Here is a 21,976-nt window from a genome sequence, read left to right on the forward strand (position 1 = left end):
CTGGCGTTTTTTGCAAGAAATCTTGGCTTTTTTTCTCCAATAGAAGTCTATGGGAGAGAAAAAACGCCATGAAAAAGCCATGTGGGTTTATTGGCTTGGCGTTTTTTATGGTGTTTTTTCCACAGTTACAATGCAGAGGATGGACCCAGTATCTGTGTGTCCTACGAGAAATAGGCTGAAAACAAACAGTTTCACACAAAACAAAGTCCTGGACTAGTTCATATTGAATTTTACACCATTTGGAACAAACATGCCATTACAAACAAACATACGCGACCGGATCCTGCGTGCCAAAAGCAACAGCAAACAATTTGCACCATCATTTGGGGCCAATCTTCCCAGAGGAGCAGACATTCGAAATAAAGCATGCCTTACAAACCACAGAAAAGAGACAAAAGGGTCTACCAAGTAAATGACATCAGGAGAGGGCAGATACTTGCCATTTATCCTAATCCCTTTTAGCTGGGTGAAACTTCTAACTTGTAAAGGCTGGAAAAACTGCCTAAGGTCAAAAAAAGCAATTTCCACAGAAAGGCTAAAACGCCAGAAAAAACTGCAGAAAAAACGCCAAAACGCAGGTAAATGCAGTGGCAGTTTTCTTGGCAGTTTTCCTGGCGTTTTTCATCAAGAAAAAAAAGCCGGACAAAAACCCAAGTGGAAACCTAGCCTAAATGTGTTTTTTTATAAATAAATTACCAATTGCTTAATATGTGAAGAAATGGGCAAAGGACAAGAAATATCCAGTCTTGTAATTCATCCTCTAGTTTGTAAGCTTGAAAGCAGGGCCCTCTCTACCTAATGTATCGGTTTGTCTTAGTCTGTCAATTCTAGTTTTGTCATACCCCTTGGATATAATATATGTATTGTAAGAAGCGCTGCGTAAATTGTTGGCAGGGCCGGACTGGCCCACCGGGATACCGGGAAATTTCCCGGTGGGCTGGAAGGTCCGTGGGCTGGGCGGCCATGAAGACAGCCGCTGAGCTGCCCCCCAGGCTGCCCGAAATATAATCAAATCGGCCGCTGGGTGCTGATGCAGCCGGCATCAGCACCCAGCAGCCGTGTGCGATGGCCGTCTAGTGATGGGAGCAGCGTGAGGGGTGAAAGCTCCGCCCCCTCGCACTCACCTTTCACCCCTCACGCTGCTCCCATCACTATGCGGCCATCAGACTGCTGGGAATGTAATCTAAACGGCCGATGCGTGCTGATGCCGCCGGCCGGCGCTGCTTTAATACTTTTTTTTTTACTTTATATGGCGAGCCGATCCAGCTTACCATATAAATTAAAAAAAAAAGTGTTAAAGTAGCTCCGGCCGGCGGCATCAGCACGCACCGGCCGTTTAGATTACATTCCCAGCAATCTGATGGCCGCATAGTGATGGGAGCAGCGTGAGGTGGAAGCTCCGCCCCCTCACGCTCAGACTGCTGCAGCACCGGATGTCAAGAGGAGAACAGTGTGCAGCTACCAGGAAGTCAAGAGAAGTAGAAGGTGAGTAAAATAATGTATTTTTTGTACTGTATAATGTTTTTTGTATTTGTTAAAAACAAAAAAAAATCGGCATGTGTGTGTATGTAAGTGTGTCCCCCTATATGCCACTCTGCCTCCAGAAATGCCTTATACCCCCCTATATGCCACTCTGTCCCATGATATGCCTTTTAACCTCCTATATGCCAGAGTTGCATATAGGGGTATAAGGCTTTTCTGGATGCAGAGTGACATATAGGGGGTCAAAAGGCATATCTGGAGGCAGAGTGGCATAAAGGGGGTTAAAAGGTATATCATGGGGCAGAGTGTCATATAGGAGGGTATAAAGCATATCGGGGAGGCAGAGTGGCATATAGTGGGCATAAGGCTTTTCTGGAGGCAGAGTGCCCCATGATATGCCTTTTAACCCCCTTCATGCCACTCTGCCTCCAGAAATGCCTTATACCCCCTATATGCCACTCTGTCCCATGATATGCCTTTTAACCCCCTATATGGCAGAGTGGCATATAGGGGGTTAGAAGGCATATCATGGGACAGAGTGGCATATATTATTTTTTATTTAATATGGCAAGCTGGATCGGCTTGCCATATAAAGTAAACAAAAATGTCCCATGATATGCCTTTTAACCTCCTATATGGCAGAGTGGCATATAGGGGGTTAGAAGGCATATCATGGGACAGAGTGGCATATAGGAGGGTTGAGGCATATCAGGGAGGCAGAGTGGCATATAGGGGGGTATAAGGCTTTTCTGGAGGCAGAGTGCCCCATGATATGCCTTTTCACCCCCTTTATGCCACTCTGCCTCCAGAAATGCCTTATACCCTCCTATATGCCACTCTGTCCCATGATATGCCTTTTAACCCCCTATATGCCAGAGTGGCATATAGGGGTATAAGGCATTTCTGGATGCAGAGTGACATATAGGGGGTCAACGGCACATCTGGAGGCAGAGTGGCATAAAGGGAGTTAAAAGGGATGTCATGGGGCAGAGGGGCATATAGGAGGGCATAAAGCATATTGGGGAGGCAGAGTGGCATATAGGGGGCATAAGGCTTTTCTGTAGGCAGAGTGCCCCATGATATGCCTTTTAACCCCCTTTATGCCACTCTGCCCCCAGAAATGCCTTAAACCCCCCTATACGGCATATCACGGGGCAGAGGGGCATATAGGAGGGTTGAGGCATATCAGGGAGGCAGAGTGGCATATGGGGGGTATAAGGCATTTCTGGAGGCAGAGTGACATAGGGAGTAAAAGGCATTTCTGGAGGCAGAGTGGCATATAGGGGATTAAAAGGCATATTATTGGGCAGAGTGGAATATAGGAGGGTATAAAGCATGATATGCCTTTTAACCCCCTTCATGCCACTCTGCCTCCATGAATGCCTTATACCCACTATATGCCACTCTGTCCCATGATATGCCTTTTAACCCCCTATATGGCAGAGTGGCATATAGGGGGTTAAAAGGCGTATCATGGGACAGAGTGGCATATAGGGGGTATAAGGCATTTCTGGAGGCAGAGTGGCATATAGGGGGTTAGAAGGCATATCAGGGGGCAGAGTGGCAAGCCTGGGGGCAGAGGTGCATAACTCGGGGGTAGGTTGTCAAATGAAAGGAAATAAAAACCAAACATGTCTCAATCATAGCTTTTATTAAATATGGAAAAAAATAGTCTACATGAATTAATAAAGAAATAAAAGTTTCTTACCAGAATATCGTGAAGAATAATGTGATCAGTGTTTTGTTCCACTGAATAAAATGGAACTTTTTCATCTAAAAATGTTCGCAGTAGTAAATGTTTTGATCCCATTCTGTGTAATGTATTTCATTTATTAGGGCCTTTTAACACTTTTGCTTTCTGGCATTTTAATACAAATAATGAGATAAAAAGAATGGCACATAGTGTGACTCGGGTGTGTATAAGGGGTGCGTGTGGGTATAAGAGCTTCACCGTGAGATAAACTATATGGGGCTGGTCTCCAAATTTTTCCAGGGCTGCTTCTCAGTCCCAGTCCGGCCCTGATTGTTGGCTCTATATAAATAAAAAGATAATAACGAAACCTTGTTTAAGAGCAATGACAATGAAAGGTTCAGTCTGAAGAAGAGACCTCTGATGTCCCAAAAGCTTACTTCATGCTACATCTCTTACTGCGTTGGCCAAAAATGGCCGACAATGGAAGGCAAAAAATAATTTAGGCCAAGTGATCTAGCCAAGCAGTAGGCACCTTTGAGCATACCACATTGGTCTCCTGAACTGGGGTAATGATATCATCTACAGGCATACCCCGCTTTAAGGGCACTCAAGAGCGACAGCACGACCATTCCCTTGCTTACGCACGCTCGATTCACAAGAACGGACACATAACAGCATGACGCCAGCACGTCAGTTCGTTTTTGGAGCGTCTTTTGAGTGCTTTATGGTGGAATTGACCTGGCGATCGCAGTGCGGTACATGCTTTGATAACAGAGAAAAGGTTTGTTTTACATGCATGCTCTGGGCCCCGTTGTGTACGTTAATGTGGGGTACGCCTGTAAGCAGATTAAACAGCATGTTATGGCCCCCACTGGTCTAAAGGGCCCTTTAGAGATGAATGGAAGGCCTATATAGGCATACCTCATAAAGTAACATTACGATCGTGTATTTTACTTTTGGACCATAATCTGTGATCATAAATACATGTTCCTGAGTTGATGTATAGTTAGTATTTTTCTTATTACTTGTGTTGAAAATCAAGACATTTTTTTTACTTAGGGCCCATAGAAACCTAGAGCTGCCCCTACTCCTGATTGCACTGAAGCACAGTATGAATGTCTTACAATTGTTGATGGACCAACTCCGGGATAATGAAAAGGTGAAAACAAAGGTGGATCAACACAGTTCATGACCAGGTGTGTCTGTTTACACCAGAAATTGTGTGCTTCCAGCAGGATAATGCCCTGTATCAAAAGGCAAAGATCATCCAGGTCTGGTGCCAAGGACAGAAGAATGATGGTCTTGATAAGAACTGCAATTGTCATTTGAAATACTGACCTTATGTACTACAAACCAATAAAATATAAAAGTGTCTTTGCATCAAGGCAGAAGCACACAGAATCAAACAAAGAACCTCGGGTCATGAGAACTGGGAACAATTAAAAAAGAAAATAGTTAAAAATGTATTGGCCATGATGAATGGTAGTGATGATGATGATGACCATCTTCTTCTCGCTCTTTAATTTTGTTCTTTTTATATATATGCATGCAGGCAACCACGTCTATGTGGCAAGAAATACAAAAATGATTGTCATTTTCTTATTAGTTCAAATAATATTAATTCCTGTTTGTCTTTTTGCCAAGCAACACATTACGCGGGGGGGGGGGTTATCTCCTAAGATACAAAGGAAGCTACAGACAGTGAGACAATTATCTCCCTCATTAAATGCTGCTTAATTCTGCATTTCCGTCATTGGAGTATTTGCAAGATAAGCAGTTCCTGCCTTTCCTAACATAACGACGGCACAAATCCATCATGGATGACAGGACGCTCCTATTTATAACGGTTAAATACAAAAACGCATCTCCTACTTAGAACGTTTCCCCTTTAATTGGCATATCTGTGTAATATCCTGCTTCTATTAACGACGGCCATATCAAAGTGTGAACGATCAGCGCTTGGCCTGGATGCGACTCGTTTTATCGAGACGATTTAAGGAGTTATGACAGCCTTAAAACTCAATCACGGCATTAGAATAGAATGGTGTTTCTTAACTGAACTAAGGGCCCAGCCAGGGCCGGCCGAAGACTTAACGCCGCCTGGGGCGAAGTTTAAAACGCCGCCCCCCCCTGCCGACGTCGGGGGGGGAGTTTAAAACGCCGCCCCCCCCCGCCGACGCCGGGGGGGTATTTTAAACTTCGCCGACGCCATAACCCCCCCCGGTACTTACCTTTAAACAGTCCTGCGGCGAGTCTCCCTGCTCTGCCACGGTGCCGGCTTGTAATGCTGAGCGCCGGAAATTGATGTCACTTCCGGCGCTCTGCATTACAAGCCGGCACCGGGACCGAACAGGGAGACTCGGCGCAGAGGAGAGAGAGAGAGGGGCGCCGAGCGGGTGAGCGAAAACCACTCGGTGCCCCTCTCTCCTCCGCTTCAAAAAAAAAAAAAAAAAAAGTGCTTGGGGCGGCAAAGTGCCGCCCCTTCTAAAGTGCCGCCTGGGGCAATTGCCCCAGTCTGCCCCATTATAGGGCCGGCCCTGGGCCCAGCGCATGTATTTTGTGGGGAAATTTGAGTTTTTTTATTTGAACCCCAAGATATCTTGCTTGGCTTTTGTTGGTGAAGAAAGTAAAGGTGATTGTGAGTTGGTATATGTAACCTCTTTCTTCTCTCCTTATTAATTTATTTTGAAAATTAAGTTTTGACAAACTTCATGTATACAGTGGAGATTTCCAGCAGGCCCACATCAGGTTGACAGCCATGTTGCTTTCTGTGATTGAAGGATTGAAGTGTCCTGTGTGTTACGGTGTTGATTTTGTAGCCTGTGCGTTTTGGGATCCATACGAGGTCAAGGGTGTCATAGCCTGCCATTTTCACCCCATGTCATATAGAAATCATATGGTAGAGACATAATAAGACAACTACTACTACTCTTGACCTTAACCAAAAGGCTGAGAAGCAATCAGAGATCTCCCTTGGAAAAGGCGCATTTGCACTTGCTTGCCTTCACATTCTAACCCCGCACATCCTTTAGCGGAAGACCACCATAACATGACGTCACATTATCAGAACAGGGGACCCACATCACGATCTCAGAACAGGGGACACACAACGATGGGTAAGGAATAAAAATCGCTGTGGCCATACTGGAGTAAGTGAAATGTATTTTGCTTGCTGAACTACATGTACATATGGTAGATGCTAGCAGAAATAACAAATGTGAGTGCAGGTAATCTACTCACTGGCTGGAATAAAGGGCTTGTGGATGGGTCCATATATTGCGATTATAAACATAGATATCTTTAATGAACTGTGTTTTGCTTCTAAAAGGCTTATAGAACCTTAAAATGTCTCCTTATATCTGTTTAGGCAAGACAGGCTACAAAGGTTCTTAAGTTATAAACTATGATTCCCCTCTAAAATACGCTACTCCCAACATGCTTGATTAACTGAAGTTGTGTTACAGCCAGGATTGATGCGTAACCTGCTTCTGCTTCATGCCTATCACTATTAGAAATGGCCAAAGAGGGATACTTGTGTCCTAGGGCATATGGTTTCATAATGATTTTTTTGGTGACTTTATAATGTATTAATAGGTATTTTAATAGCCGAATAAAGTATTTAGAAAAATATTGTACGTATTTTATTTATAAATTAATTTCCTGCTGTTTCTGCGCATATTACGGTGGCCATTTTGGCTGTGGAACACCGTGATAGACCGACACGCCAACATTCTGAGCTCCTAGACAAGAGCGACATCAGGGGAGGAAAGAGGAACAGAGGGATTTGGTTTCATTCCCTTGTAATATGTTCCTTTTATCATCCCAGCATTTGAAGGGGCATCTCTCTCTCTGTGCCTTAATTTACATATATTACTCAGATAATGGTTTACCGTTACTTTTTCGTTACCTATGAATCCTGATTAAAAAATGTTTCCAAAAGGCAGCTTTATTATAATTAACTCCTCGGGGAGGGCCACCTACAAGTTTTTATCCCCCCAATTACCAAAACTGTCAAACTGCCTTTAAATCCCGGGGCAAAGAGTGTTATAGGTACGTGCTGCGTTGGCTATATCCAAATTATATCCAGGGGGCTTCACTGTAGGTAATATAATTAATACGTGCTCCTTGGCCAGCAGCCAGCAGACGGCCTGACATTAATGTAATTAGCCACAATTAAGACGTCAGTGCGACGGACAGGTGCCTTTACAACCGCCAGTTCTCAGAAATCACATAAAATAATAAACAAACAATACCAAACAGCGCTACAGTTTATCAGCCATGTGCATTTTGTAGAAGAAAGGAATAAATGTAAGCTATTTCAAGGATTGGAGGCAGTTGATTTCATCTGGAAGGGATATTGACCAGTTAATTTAAACATGCCTCGATTAAGACTTGATTTAGCAAAGTGGAAGTTTGCAAGAAAGTTTCAACCCACTATTTTTTTTTTTATTTTAATACAATTTTAGGTCTTTATAGTCTTCTTCATCTAAGCTGAGTTGGACATTTTCTGGACTCCTTTTACCTACAATAAAATAGTAAAGGGTTAAGGAGATTGGAGACGGTCCTTTCGCAAAACTCTTATTGTCTATCCCAGTTGGACTTGATGAAACTGCTGTTGTAAAGTCTTCAAAAATAATAATAAAAAAATAAATTACAAAAAAAGAATATTTTAGTAGCATTAAACATATTGTATTTACTTACTTTACATGATTCCATTGTATCTAATGATATTGGTGTATTTATATATATATATAATAAAATTTACTTTTATATATATTATGGCCACCAAGGTTTTCTTGCAGAAGAAGCTTACCAGGGTTGTCCCTTGCTAACGCCTAGTCAGTGATGTGTTTTGGGGGCCATTGCCCTAGGCACGGCCAGTGTCCTCAGTCCTCTCAGGTGATCCTACAGGGGGTACACTGCAATAAGTCTTGCCTACGGAAGTGACCCCATAAATACATCACTGACTAGGCAACAGGAAGGGCCGACAGAGCACAGGCAGACGATGTAATATCCAAAGAAGGCTTTAAATTGCTTGAGAGTCTTGTTTGGGCTAAAATGCAGTGCAGTCCCACTGATTCAGCTCCTTGGTAAGCAATGTAGCCGTGAAAAATTAGATAGGACTTGGCGAAATTGGGGTACTTTCTCATTGCTTTTTAACATTGGGGTAAAAGGAATTGTTGCCCAAGGGCTTCTGCTACGTAAGGCTCCAGCACATAGCCAGTGAACAAATAATGACGTTTAACCCCTTCCGTACCGGGACGTACCTGGTACTTCCTCCAAAAAACGCCCCCACATCACCACAATCGCGGTGATCGCGGGGGCGCTGCTGCTGCTGTCTGCCCAGGACTCCTGGGCAGACAGCACAGCCTGTCTAAGCCCGCCCCCAAGCCTACGATCACTCCCACGGAGTGATTTTGTAGGCAGAAACAGCGATTGCAGAAAGATCTGCAATCGCGGTTTCAGCTGCCACGGGCAGCTTCAGGGAAGGGGGGGGGGTGTTGAATGGGTCCCCACACAAGTGTGGGGACCTGATCCAACACCCCCCTGCTGCCTGATCGCTCCATGAGAGCGTCAGTGCAGCGTTAACCCCTTCAATACCGCGATCGCGGCATTGAAGGGGTTAATTCCCGTTTTGTAGGGGGCTCTGCTGCTGGTGGTCTGCCTGAAAGCCCAGGCAGACCAGCAACAGCAAAAACGACCCCCCAGAAGTCCTCTGATCAGTCCTGTAGGACTGATCAGAGAGATTCCTCCCCTACAATCTCCAGTCTATTGGAGATTGTGTCCCAGCTGCCAGAGGCAGCTTCAGGGACAGGGAGACAGGGTTCTTTGGACCCCACAATTAACCCCTTCAATGCTGCGATTGTGTATGACCCCCATCGCAGCATTGCAGGGGTTAATATTAGTCCCCACAAGCTTGTGGGGACTAAATATCAGTCAATGCTGTGCTTCAATGGAGCATCAGCATTGAAAGAGTTAAAAAAAAATGTAAAAAATAATAATAATAATAATAATAATAAAAAAAATTAAAAAATAAATTTAAAAAAAATTAATAAAATAATAATAATAAAAAAAAAAATAACAGCACTGACCTGAAAGTCCAGGGTGCTTCCAGGTCAAATGCTGGGCTGGGCTGATCAGATCGCTCCTGGCCAATAGGAGTGATCGGATCATTATGGCAGCCCACGGATGACCCTGCTCTACAAAGAGAGAGGGGTCATCTAGGGTAATTATGAAAAAACACAAATTATTAATAAATGAAATAATCATAATTATTACCTGATCACTTGTCGGTGACATTTTAAGTCGCTGATTATTGATCGGTCTCCCTGATTGATGTCAGCGGCCTAAACCTGTCACTTACAAGTAATCTGATAAAAAAAAATATTTAAAAAAATGTAAATGCACATGTTCCAGTTTTGCCCTCATAGCTTCCTCAAAAAATGCATGAACCATGCATGTGAGGTCTTGTTGGAATCAGGGGATCTTGGTGAACAAAATGTGGTGTTTCTTCCACTGTTGCACTTATGGTGTGCAAGAAATTCAGTGCAACATTGAAATGTATGCGTTAAAAAAGCAGTAAAATAATTTCCCTGTGAAGTTTGGCAGACATCAGTGAAGAAATGGCTAGCTGAAAACTGTCAAAACTACCCTAGTTGAACACCTTGACTTGTCTACTGTTCATAAATATATACTTTTATGGGGTAATTTACATTGGGGGGCTTCCAAAATGTCCCAAATGGGATATGGGCCCAGGAAACCAATTTCTGAAAATTCCAAATATGAAAACGAAAATGCGCATGTTCCAGTTTTGCCCTCATAGCTTCCTCAAAAAATGCATGAACCATGCATGTGAGGCCTTGTTGGAACCGGGGGATGTTGGTGAACACAATTTGGTGTTTTTTTTCTGCAGTTGCACATATTCTATACAAAATATAATATAAAATCTAAAGCAACATTGCAACATATGCAAAAAAACCCAAAAAAATATAAAAATACCTCAAAATTTGGCAGCAACTGGCGATAAAATCCCTGTTTGAAAAGTGTCAAAATGACCCTAGTTGTACACCTTGACTTATCTACTTTTCATAAACATATAATTTTGGGGGGATAATCAGTATCTGTGACAACTATTGCAGTTATTAGACTACCATGCCAAATTTGCAAAAAATTACATTTCAAAAACACAATGCATGCCTAGCAATATTTGCCCTATACTGGTCAAAATAGATGAAAATCCTGGCCATGTTGGGTGGTTTCCAAATCAGGACAACTTAATGAATATATTTGGGATAATTTTTTCCCATTGGTTCAATGTGTGTACAATTTGTATGTATACAAAACTGTAAAAAAATGCGTTTTTTTCATTTTTTCACCACTTTTTCCAGTTTATTTCAAACAAAACAATGTACTACCCAGCTTAATATGGTTTCAAATGAAAGCCCTACTTGTCCTAAAAAAAACAATATATGATTTGTGTGGGTGCACCACTTGATAAGAGAGAAATTACAGTTGAAGAAAGACATGGCAAAAACACAAAAACGGCTCCGGTCCTTTAGCGACACGTTAGTATCAAAATCCCGGTCCTGAAGGGGTTAATCACAAAAGAAAGAATCCTTGCAAGAAACTGAGTTCTGCGTTGGGAATGCTGTTCATCGGCCTCCTTCCCACATGTTATATAGAAGTACACGTGTACGTTGTTCAGAAAGTCAGCCAAGCATTCCCTTTTATACACCTCTTACAATGTAACAAAGTTAGTTAGGAAGAAACAAATAATGCTACAAAATTACACATTTAATATTATCATTTGACATTGTCAGGGCCATATTGTTTTAACCCACGCACCTCTGTGGGGTATCAGAAAGATTAAAAACCTCAGCTGTTTGCCTATTTCTTGTTGCACATACTTTTTAGTTGTAATCGTTAAGCGCTCAATAAGCGCTCAATAATTGTGAGTTCTCACTCACAATTTGTAAACTAGGCATAATCACGGGTTATTTTATTTTTTTCCTTACAGGTGGACATTTTTTTAAAATTGAAAACTTAAAAAAAACTTTAAAGTCCGTAATAAAAGTCTGGTACAAATATACAGAAGGTTTTTTCAGAGCAAATGGCAAATAGAGGGAATAAGGCATATCTGGGGGGGCAGAGTGGCATATAGGGGGATATAAGGCATATCGGGGGGGGCAGGGTGCATATAGGGGGGGTATAAGGCGTATTTGGGGGGCAGAGTAGCAAGCCATGGGGAAGATGTGCATATCTGGAGGGCAGGTTAGCAAATAAAAGGAAATAAAAATCAAAAAGTGCATTTTTCTCAATCATAGTTTTTATTAAATATGAAAAAATTGTTTACATGTGAATAAAAATTTACCAATAAAACTTTTTTCTTATAACATAGTCATATTCAGGCTTTTTCTTTTTTTTTTTTAAATTAATATTCAAATTTTGGGGGGGTCATCTTATAATCAAGCAAATTACGTTATTTAAAATATTTCCAAGCTGATATTGTAACTTATTATAAAGCATACCTCCCAACACTCCAAAGGGTCAAATAGGGACACTATAGAGGTGTAACTTTAGAGGTATGACTCTGTGTGCCATTGTGACCTATTTAATAATGTATTTTTCTCCCACAATTTAATAGATAAACATTTTCTCTTTTTTTCCAGAAACATATTACTTTAAGTTTTCCGGCTGTAGAACACTGCAATACACTCAGACTCTCTAGAAAAGAGGGACAGTGGGGGAGGAAAGAGGGGCAGGGGTTTTTAGATCACAAAAATGGGGCTGGCCTTCCTAAAGAGATCCATGAGAATTTCAGACGACCCTGCCCCATAGTTTTTGAGACACCAATGTTTGTGGTTAGTGAAGACCCAATTAATCTGATTATAAAAATACATGAGGAGTCAAGGTGTTACACATGAAAGAGCTGGTTAATCAACACAAAACCCTATGTTAATGAATAGTTAATTTAATAATTAACTCAGGCACACACAAACTTGTCGCTCTTAAAAAGATCTTGTTTTGTGGGAATCTGAGCACAGGTGTTGCAGTCCTGCTTAGTTCCCAGGATATAACCAAACAAGGGTGTCTGCTAACGTGCGGCGTGAGGAAGTTGTGCAGTTATCACATGGCTCAAAGAGAAAATAAACTCAATTAGTGCAAGGATAATTGTGTTTTCTTTCGCCTTTCTCTTGCTATATGTACATATGGGTGTCCAACGTATATATCCATAACTGTATCTCTTTTGCTTTCTATAAGTCACATTTTCACAAATATATTTTTAAATAACAGAACTTGTTTATTAAAATTATATCCTGTACTTGATTAGGGTGAGATATGTTGTTTATTAGTAAGGAATAATTATACTTTAGGGGAGGTGAATATATTTTTCAAATGATGGGTAAAACAAATATATATATATATATATATATATATATATATTTATTTTGTTCGTTTTTTGTACTAATATCCTTTACTTACCCATAAACTCATCTTACAAGGGCTGCCGGAGTCTTCCACCTCCACCTATTTGGAGCAGTCACAATATAAGAAAAAATGGGGAGTGATAATAATGCAGAACCTGGAAAAAATAGGATGGCTGTCTCCCACGACATCCATATAAGTTTCTCATAAGTATCCTGTGTTAATCTGACCTAGATTTAAGGCTACCTGCAATGCCGCCACTCAACGGGCCGGTTAAAATGGAGATCACTATTAACCCCAACTGTCCCATTAGCACTGCGGTGGCACAGTACTCCATAGTTCTGCAAAGAGCTTCCTTTAAAAGTGGGGCGCTGGGATATGACATAATACCAGCACCCAGAAGTAAAGATGGCGGCGCAGAGGGGGTGTCAGGCGGTAAATACATCACTTTTAATCTGCAAATTGCCTTAAAAATGTATGCTATGGGAAATCTTTTATCTCCATATAAACCTATAGCGCAATATTGTTCCCAATACCCAACCAGTATGTTAATTTTACTCCCCCACACGATATATATGGAGCAGAACATAAATATATATATATATATCATTTCTGAAGTCTTATCTCGGAACAATTAGCCTATTTGTTTTGGTAATAAGTAGGACAGTTTATCCTTTTATTTCTCCCCAGAACTAATAAAAGAGTAATTTGCATGATTTCTTCAAAGGGATAAAATGGGACCAAACTCTCGTTTGTAAATGCTTATTTTTAAACAAGATGATTTATTATGTTAACATTCAATTTGCTTGTTAAAATGTACAGACAGAGATGAAATGGCCATTTGGGGGCTGAATAAACATTGACAGGAAATTTTATCACTCACATGCTAAAGAAAAACATTTGACGGCCACATGTTAATTAAGTAATATCTAAATGCGCATAAGCTATTCGTATTTAGGGAAAACTTCAACTGGGACTAAAAGGGGCACTTTCATGGTTTTATTATTACTTAACAAAAAAAAAAGAATTCCAGTTGTTGCAATATATAATATTTTCAAGCACCCACACATTTGCCATTTTTATCTTTTCTACCTATGTTATCCAATCTACAAGAGACACACCATGACTCCTTATTAGACTGCCTATGGTAAACAACAGAATGGCTCACTCTTAATCACTCTTATGGTTGGACACTTTGACTAATGAAAGTCTATGGAGTCTTTGGAGGAAAAGATTTCATTGGGACGACAGGACTTCATTGCCACAAACAGTTTAGTGTGTTGCGTTAGCAAGGATAGTCTCCAGGTCTGCGGATAGAGAAAATGTATTGAAGGAAAATGAGATAAAACCACACTTTCTCCAATGCTAGCTAAACAGCACATTATTTATGGGGCTTCATTTTTAAGATGAAAAGATCAGTCATCTAAATAAAGAATAATAAATACCCTAACTAATGTAATGTTTATTGAATCCTTCTTTCTAAGGACTCATTATATTCTCCAAATGCTCTTCTCATTAGTGGGTCTACAGGTCGCTGACCATCACAATATTACTGTGTTGGCCATGAAAAAAAGAACAATCAAACTTGGTAAAGGTGATAGCTTTAAAATTGCATTAGAATAAATTAACCCTTTCCATGTTTGCATAAGCTCTTTGTGGTAGAACCTCATTTGATGTTCTCTCGTCCAACTTAATGGCTGATAGACACTAATCGGTAGCTACATAAATCGTCCAAGATCAAAATAATACTTTCCATCCCCTTGCTTTCACCTCTTTATTCATTTTAATGTTGATTTACTAATTATATATTAACCTCATTAACTTCTTTTCATACCACCTAATTTCTTAGAATTTCTTCTTTACAGTTTAACTTGATCTCTTCCTCTCTGGTTCAAATTGCCACAAAGGTTCTTTGGTAAATTTGCTGGGGAGATACCAGTGGATACCCACAACCTTTCTTAGTTGTACGATTTACTGAACCACCACAGAGTGGACGTAAATATACAATGTAGTCTGTTGGAGTCCTCAGGTCTTAGTCACCTGAAGGCCGTGCACTGGAGTTTATTCACAAAACAATGAAATGTAGATGACTGAAGATACCTTTTTCATTTCATCACTCAATTCTGCACTTTAAAATGCTTTTTTTCTACAAGGAGGGTTGAGGTGACCATTGATAGTTACATTTTTTTAGTTGTAGGGGAGGGCTGGTCTGGGGGAAAGCGGGTCAATCGTACCTCAGGTCAGTCCAAAAGTCTTCACAAAGGGCTGGACCGGGGTCAGAGTCGTTACATAACGGCATCTTATGTGACCTCGCTGTAAAAGCCAGGAAAAAAAGCTGTGGGTCAGGTAAGGGTATAAGAGAGGGAAGGAGGGAATGAGGGGTTAAGGGAGTATCTATATATAAATGTATGTATGTTAGAATAAGTGTGTATGTTTAAGTGTTTGTATGTTAGCATGAATGTGCATGTGTAAGTATTTGTGTGTGAGCATGAAAGTGCATGTGTAACTGTGTGAACATTAATGTGTATGTGTAAATGCGTGTGAGCATGAATGTGTAAGTGTGTGTGTATGTGTATGAATGTGTAAGTGTGTAAACATTAATGTGTATGTGTAAATGCGCGTGAGCATGAATGTGTAAGTGTGTGTATGAATGTGTAAGTGTGTGGTAGCGTGAGTGTGTAAGTTTGAGTAAATATAAGAGTGTTTGAAAATATGTGTGCCAGTTATCCGGTGGGGGGGGCAAGGGGCCACTTGACTTTACCTGAGCCAGAAGCTGCCAGCCCTGCTCTGGTGAGTTGGCATGCGCATGCTGCATCTTATGTGACACAGTTGTTTGATTAGATTAGATTGATTCTGTTTTTAACAGCTTAGTCTGAAGTTGGTTGGCGCTGGTTGGAGTGCCAATTTTCAGGATATTTTCCATGTATTTATTGTTATGCCCACTCCTTTTTTTAAAAAAAATAATAAGGATAAGATCATTATTCACAACTAACTGCAAAAAATGAGCTTTGCTAGATGTAGTCAAAGGCAATACCCTAAACCTCAATTCACAAAACAACAGTACATAGAAAATGTATAATGTTGCAATATTGCAATATCCATCTGTTTAATAAACGTTAAATGGAATTATTCGATATTACTGGGTTTTTAGAAGACATACCTAATAAAAATAAACATACAGCGCAACCTCCCTTTGCATTCTATCTTTGTTATGAGAGGAACAAAGCATTGTTGTTCCATCTACTTAATTACATTTGACTACATAATTGGTCAATAAAATGATAAGTGGGAATTAGAAAGATGAGTGCCTGAAATGAAAGATAAGTTGTCATTTCACTTACTGTTAATAAGCTGCTCCAGATCACTGGATCGTGGATAAAGCAGATAAAGAGAGCAGCCTCACCAGGGAGAATTGGAGACAGAGTCCTTATCACTTGCAGTTATGGACGGTGTAATCAGTGTCTTATAAAGGAAAGTGTTCAACATTTATTTATTTCGTGAAGTAAGAGAGTAAAATTACTCAGTCAAGAGTAACTGAAAAATAATTTTACTTGAAAATATCTAAATCATAAGAACATTAATGGTAATTAACAGATATTGGTTATGTGTAATAATATATTTATACGAGAAGAGGAGGCCCTTTAACAAATCCTGCGGGGAGTCTCATCATTTTGTGTTACACTGCTAAACCAACTCACAATTTACACAGTTTGATGCAAATACGTAAAAGATAACATAAAGCCTCAACTACCCAGATTTATAAATTGAAATATGTTAAAAAAAAGTAACACGAGAAAGTAAAAGTGATTAAAAACAAAGTACAAGCCATTATGTCAAAAAGAAGTAAAATATAAATATTTATAAAATAAAAAAATACAAATTTGGTATTGTTTGTGATTTTAATATACTTTACTGACTCTTGTAACAGCGCGCTGGTATCTCCTGGCACGATATAAATAAATGTAATATAATATATATTACCCTTTGATATTTTTTTATATACCAAATTATACCCATTGCATCTATCCTTCCTCATAGGCTCCTCTCAAGATATCAGCTAGTATGTTATAATGGATTCACCTAAACCCCAGCTGGAGATAATACCAAGCAGCCTGCAACAACTGTCACCTTCATCGAATAACATTTAATGAAATAATTAACGTTTGTGTTTACAGCCATCAAGTATGAACAGACTTGTGGTAAGTAAAAGCGGCAGAATTAAGTTATAAATTTGCTAAAGACATAGAAACGTGTGCAAACTGCCCCAAAACAAACTTGTGATGGAGTCACATTAAAAGTATTGAATAGTTGTGCTATTTAGGATCTGGTGACACCATGTAGGATCTAACATTGAAGATTCGTAGTTCCTGGTTCACCTTTAACATCGATGGGGCCCATTCATGAAACCTTACAGCAAGTTCACTCCTAAAATAAAATAAAAAATAAAAAAAGCATGTCCTGAGATTGTATGATTATCATGTTGAAGAGTATTTTTAGACTGAACATTGCAGAACAGATTGACATTGGATCCCTTGACGTATCTTGGCTGGGTGCTACCTCCGTGGCCGTCATCATATGCATCTATACATATATCATTGAGTTTGTAGTTTTTGTTGACTTGCCCGAAGTGAATATTTATTTATTTAGTGCAGGATGATATGTGGTATGTATCCAACAAGAAGAAATGGGGATAATAATACGGTAATAATCCCCCCAGAAGAACCACACAAATAAATCTTTTATTTTTGCAGCAGTTCGACAAACTGTGTTCTAGGTAACACAATACCATATGATATTTAAAACAGAAACCCTTTTGTTATTTTATGTCAAAGTATAAAAATGTCTCTAAATATCATTGTGTCTGTTACCAGTTACATTTCTGAAACACATTTTGATTGTAGTCTTACTTTAAAGACAGCTTTTTTCCATCCTTCTGCCGTGCAAAAGACACTTCTACAAATCTAGAACAGAGCCTTCAAAATGTATTTCGTGGTTCTCTTTTTATTATAGCCATATATCAGTGGGGTTTAGAACATTTGGAATCAGGGAAATGAAAGGAAAAGTTGAAGGAGATCTCCGATAGGGAAAAGGTTTCTCCAGCCCATTCAGCGGGGCAATTTAGTACTTAAATGCTTTATAAGATAATGGTCTGTTCTTAGTGTTCTGCCATAAATTCTATAACAAAGACCCCCTTTTGTCCCATAAGGACTGTTTGCTTGGCCTTTATCTTTCATAGACCATTCATCGCAAGGGTAATGACACATGATTTGTGTATTTGTTATGAGATATGTGAAGGGTTATAATAATGTAGCGGTTGTGAGACCCTATCCAAAGGATTTGCTTAAGTGGCTGCATGGCCCGAAATTCCATGCAATGTGCTTTTGCATTTGTATTCGTTAGCTAGAACAGTTACAAGACAAAGGCTATAGGGACCGACAGTACAGTAAAGGAACCAGTCCCTCCCCCAAAAGGATTACCATGCGGACCTGGTTAATGTTAGATCCCCCAAAATTGTATGACGCGGAAGGGTTAATAGTGTAATGAAGGCATGTTGGTAAAGGGTTAATTGTTGAGGAAAGGATCAATAAGATGTTTTTCCAGTTATTCTCTGTATAAAAAGTATACAGGGTACTTTAGATCAAAATGATGTCATGTGGAATGTTCTAGTCCAGTTAAACACAGTCTTGTCTTAGAACCTAGAACGTTGATAATGCAGACAGGATATGGAGAACAGCGAGAAATCTGTCCTGCTAATTAACAGATTTATGAGGAGGTAGACAGACAATTGCATAGACGTTCGTGTATTACTAAAAGTTATAAAAGTGGGACCCTTCCAGCAACTGATGAGACTTTGCTATAAACTGGTTTATGGTACCTGGCGTCTAATCCCGCAGTCTGTCTCGTACTGCGAAGCAGCGTATAGCTTTGAGGGTCTCGCAGCGCAGGAAGCATCATCTGTTCCATTCTTCTTTTAGCTGCTTACCATGCATGTATTTTGAATTGGTTAATAAACTATATGCATGATTTCATCCGTTGAGTGGAAGTGTCATCTCTGTATCCTCGAACCTGCTAACCCCTGGCTGTCCACGCAGGTATGTGCAGTCCTGGGTTAAACAGTCCTACACCCCTGAACATGGCTGTATATGTCCGCCTACTTCCCCTCCAAAAAATGGAGTGTCGCGCAATGTCAGCACAACAATTTCTGTTGGCACCATCCTCCATCCTGGGTAGCCGAACCAGAGAGTTCCCAGGTATGGCTCCGCTCATGCACCATTTTGCCTCATAAATCAGGCAACCTGTTGCTATATAATGGGGGAACCATGTAAACATAGAGTTTCACAGAAGATAGGAACCATTCGGCCCATCTAGTCTGCCCATTTTTCCTGATACATGTCTGGTACTAGACCAAATAGCACCCCAGGCAGAAAGCCCCACATGCCAGCACACGCCATATCGTTTTTATACTTTTAGAAAGCCAGTGCGGGCACATTAGAGGCACTTTCTGTTGGCAACACCGCGGTCTGGGCACCCCTGGCAGTTTACACTGGCATCAAGATTGGCCCTGTACCAATATACTGGTATAGACTGCGCATCACAAAGTACCAACAAGCAACCGCATCCTTATTAGAGTGTCAAGAGACCATTTGCATAGGTTCCCATGGTAACTAGCACACGTCTGCTTATACAATAAGCAAATACACTCTGTTTTTAAAGAGTCTTTTGCTTCTTGTTCACTAATACATCTGGGTAAGAGTCTCATTTTTCTATTTTTTGGCATTAACTGTACAGATGGCTAGGACCCATTATCTGGCTTAGCCAGGCTCATGAAGAGCGGCGGACTATGAGCTGGCGTCCATCCAGTTCAAGGACCTTCTACTCCATAATGTTTTGGCTTGCGCATGCATCTCTGGGACTTTCCTTATGCAGAGAGCGAGTCCGGCTCGCCCTGTCAAGCCCAGTGTATGATTAATATTTATGACTATATATCTACTGGCATGAAGCACTCGGGGCTTTTAGTCCTACACAGGTGTGTTTGACCACTCCAATGAAATAAAGTTTACACGTTTTGAATTGACATCCACGCCGGACTGGCCATCTGACACACCTGGCAAATACTCAGTGGCCGCTGCCCTACAGCTCCCCATACTAACCTGATTGGGTGCTGTAGTGTGTGGCCACCGGCTGGATATTCTTCGCCGTGGGCTACATGAGCATAAAAACAGAACATAACAACGTAATACTAACCCCTTAATGACAAAGCCTGTACGTGTAGGGGCTCAAAACGCATTGTTTTCAATGAGTTTAGGGACCGCCCATTGTCCTTAAGGGGTTAAAGTGCCAGGGCCACCTTGTTAATCTCAGTCTGGCGCTGTTGACAACTGTTGTCCTCTTGGGAGTGCTTGTCTGGAGATTTTTCTCTTAGGACAAATAAAAACATTATCTGTTATATTCACTTATGTTTGTTTGTAGAGATGAGAAAAGGGTCAGTTTTTGCTGGGGGGAAGCTTTTTAGATATGCACCCTTTTTCTTTTCATTTTGTGAAAAGAAAAAAAAAGATTTGTTCTATATTTTAATATGGGTGATGGCTGGCAAGAGTAGTTTTGATGTAAAATTTTGGTCCATATGAGACATTTTCATTGCATTTTACTTGCACTTCCTCATATGGCCACTAGGTTTATACCATGATCCTTTCTCCTTTTGTGGATTTACAGTTCCTTTTGACTTCTTAGACAAAACGCAAATAGTGTGCATTGTGTGTATTGACAATGTGTTTTGGCTAATTATATGATGGGGTAATTTGCCTGGGCTTGCCCACTGAGCTGAATGGTCCCAGCTTTGTCAGGTCTATACATCTTGCATGAGAACTTTATAATCGGAAATGTATTTGCACCTAATATGACGTATTATTGTATTATTTTATGTGCGATATTTCATTTATTTGCTCCACATTATAAAAAAATCACATATTTGGCAGGGCCTCAACAAAGCTTGCAGGAGATGCAGGCCTAGGGTTTTATGAACCATTAGCATAAATAAAGCAGGGGTTCCGTTCTCAAATACCAGTGATGAAAGGATAATTATAAAACACTAAGGAAACCTCTATATATATGACTTTGTGAGAAGTCTCTTTCCTGTCATACCATCTGAGTGGGCCCCTTGGAACAACGTGGGCCCTACACAGCTACATGATCTGCTTATACAGTGGCTCAACCTTGCTGTGGCACTGCCGTCATCCCATGCTTCTCCTACACGATTCAAGACCACAACCCTCTGATCCTGACACCGGAGAATGCATACTGAGCATGTGCAGAATTTTACGCATGCACAGTAGTGCTGCCAGCTTGATTAGCATTCTACCCTTCCAACCCCAGTCCCGGTTCGCCAGGTTGGTAGATGAGTAAGTATGTGGCCCAGCCACAGGAGTTCATCAGTTTCGCTGGTATTAGGGTTTCAGTTCCGAAAGTTACAATAATGTGTAAAGAAACAAAAGATGTTTCTATGTTTATCTTTATAAACATAAATTGTATAACTAAACAATTTTCCTTTTAAATGTCTTACTCGTTACATCAATAGGTCACAAGCTCATTTGTTTGCAAATGACATCATGTAAATAACATACATTATTCTTCTCAACACCATACTCATTTACATCAAAAGCTATAAATAAACCGCAAAAAAACACATCAAAGTTTTGGTAATGCTTGCCCCCCCCCCAGTCAAAAGTGTGGCCCCTTTTGGCCATTAGAAATATTGGGATGTAGGCTCTTGTAGTTAAAGGGAAAAGCCAGATAGTGGAAAGGAGCAATTCATTTTCTTGTATACCCCTCCGGTATTTACATGGTTAACTAAAAAAACCCTCACCTAGACCCAAATGCATTTGATGGCTCCACACTTTTTCTAAGACGTCAGTGCTGAAATGTTCCGGCTGCTGCATTAGAAACATTCTACATTCTGTTTATTGAAAATTAAAACTTCCAAAAATAAATAAATCCAGGCAGGAGTTAAATTGCCCATAAACTACAAAACCCAGTGTGCTTTGGAGAAATGTGAGAGGGTGGGAGGGGTTTTAGTTTGTAAATGAAGTCTGCTTGGGAGGGGTTGTAAATTCTTGTATGGAGTGTGGGGGATGGGTTTTGGCTGTATTGTTATAGGAACTGAGTCAGTGCTCCATGCTGGAGAAATCTTATATAGTTGGAAGGGAGCAACTCTCAGGCACATTGGAAAAAAGGTGAACGGATCCTTTCTCAAAGTTTTATTCCAATCCATATTCAGAAACACTTTTCACTGGGAAAAAATCGGATGCTTTTTTTTCTATTTTCATTCTTTTTAAAGCCTTCAAGATTCAAGGTTTCTGTGAATTCAAGGAACTTTTT

Source organism: Spea bombifrons, chromosome 4 (assembly GCF_027358695.1).
Source record: "Spea bombifrons isolate aSpeBom1 chromosome 4, aSpeBom1.2.pri, whole genome shotgun sequence".
NCBI lineage: Eukaryota > Metazoa > Chordata > Amphibia > Anura > Pelobatidae > Spea > Spea bombifrons.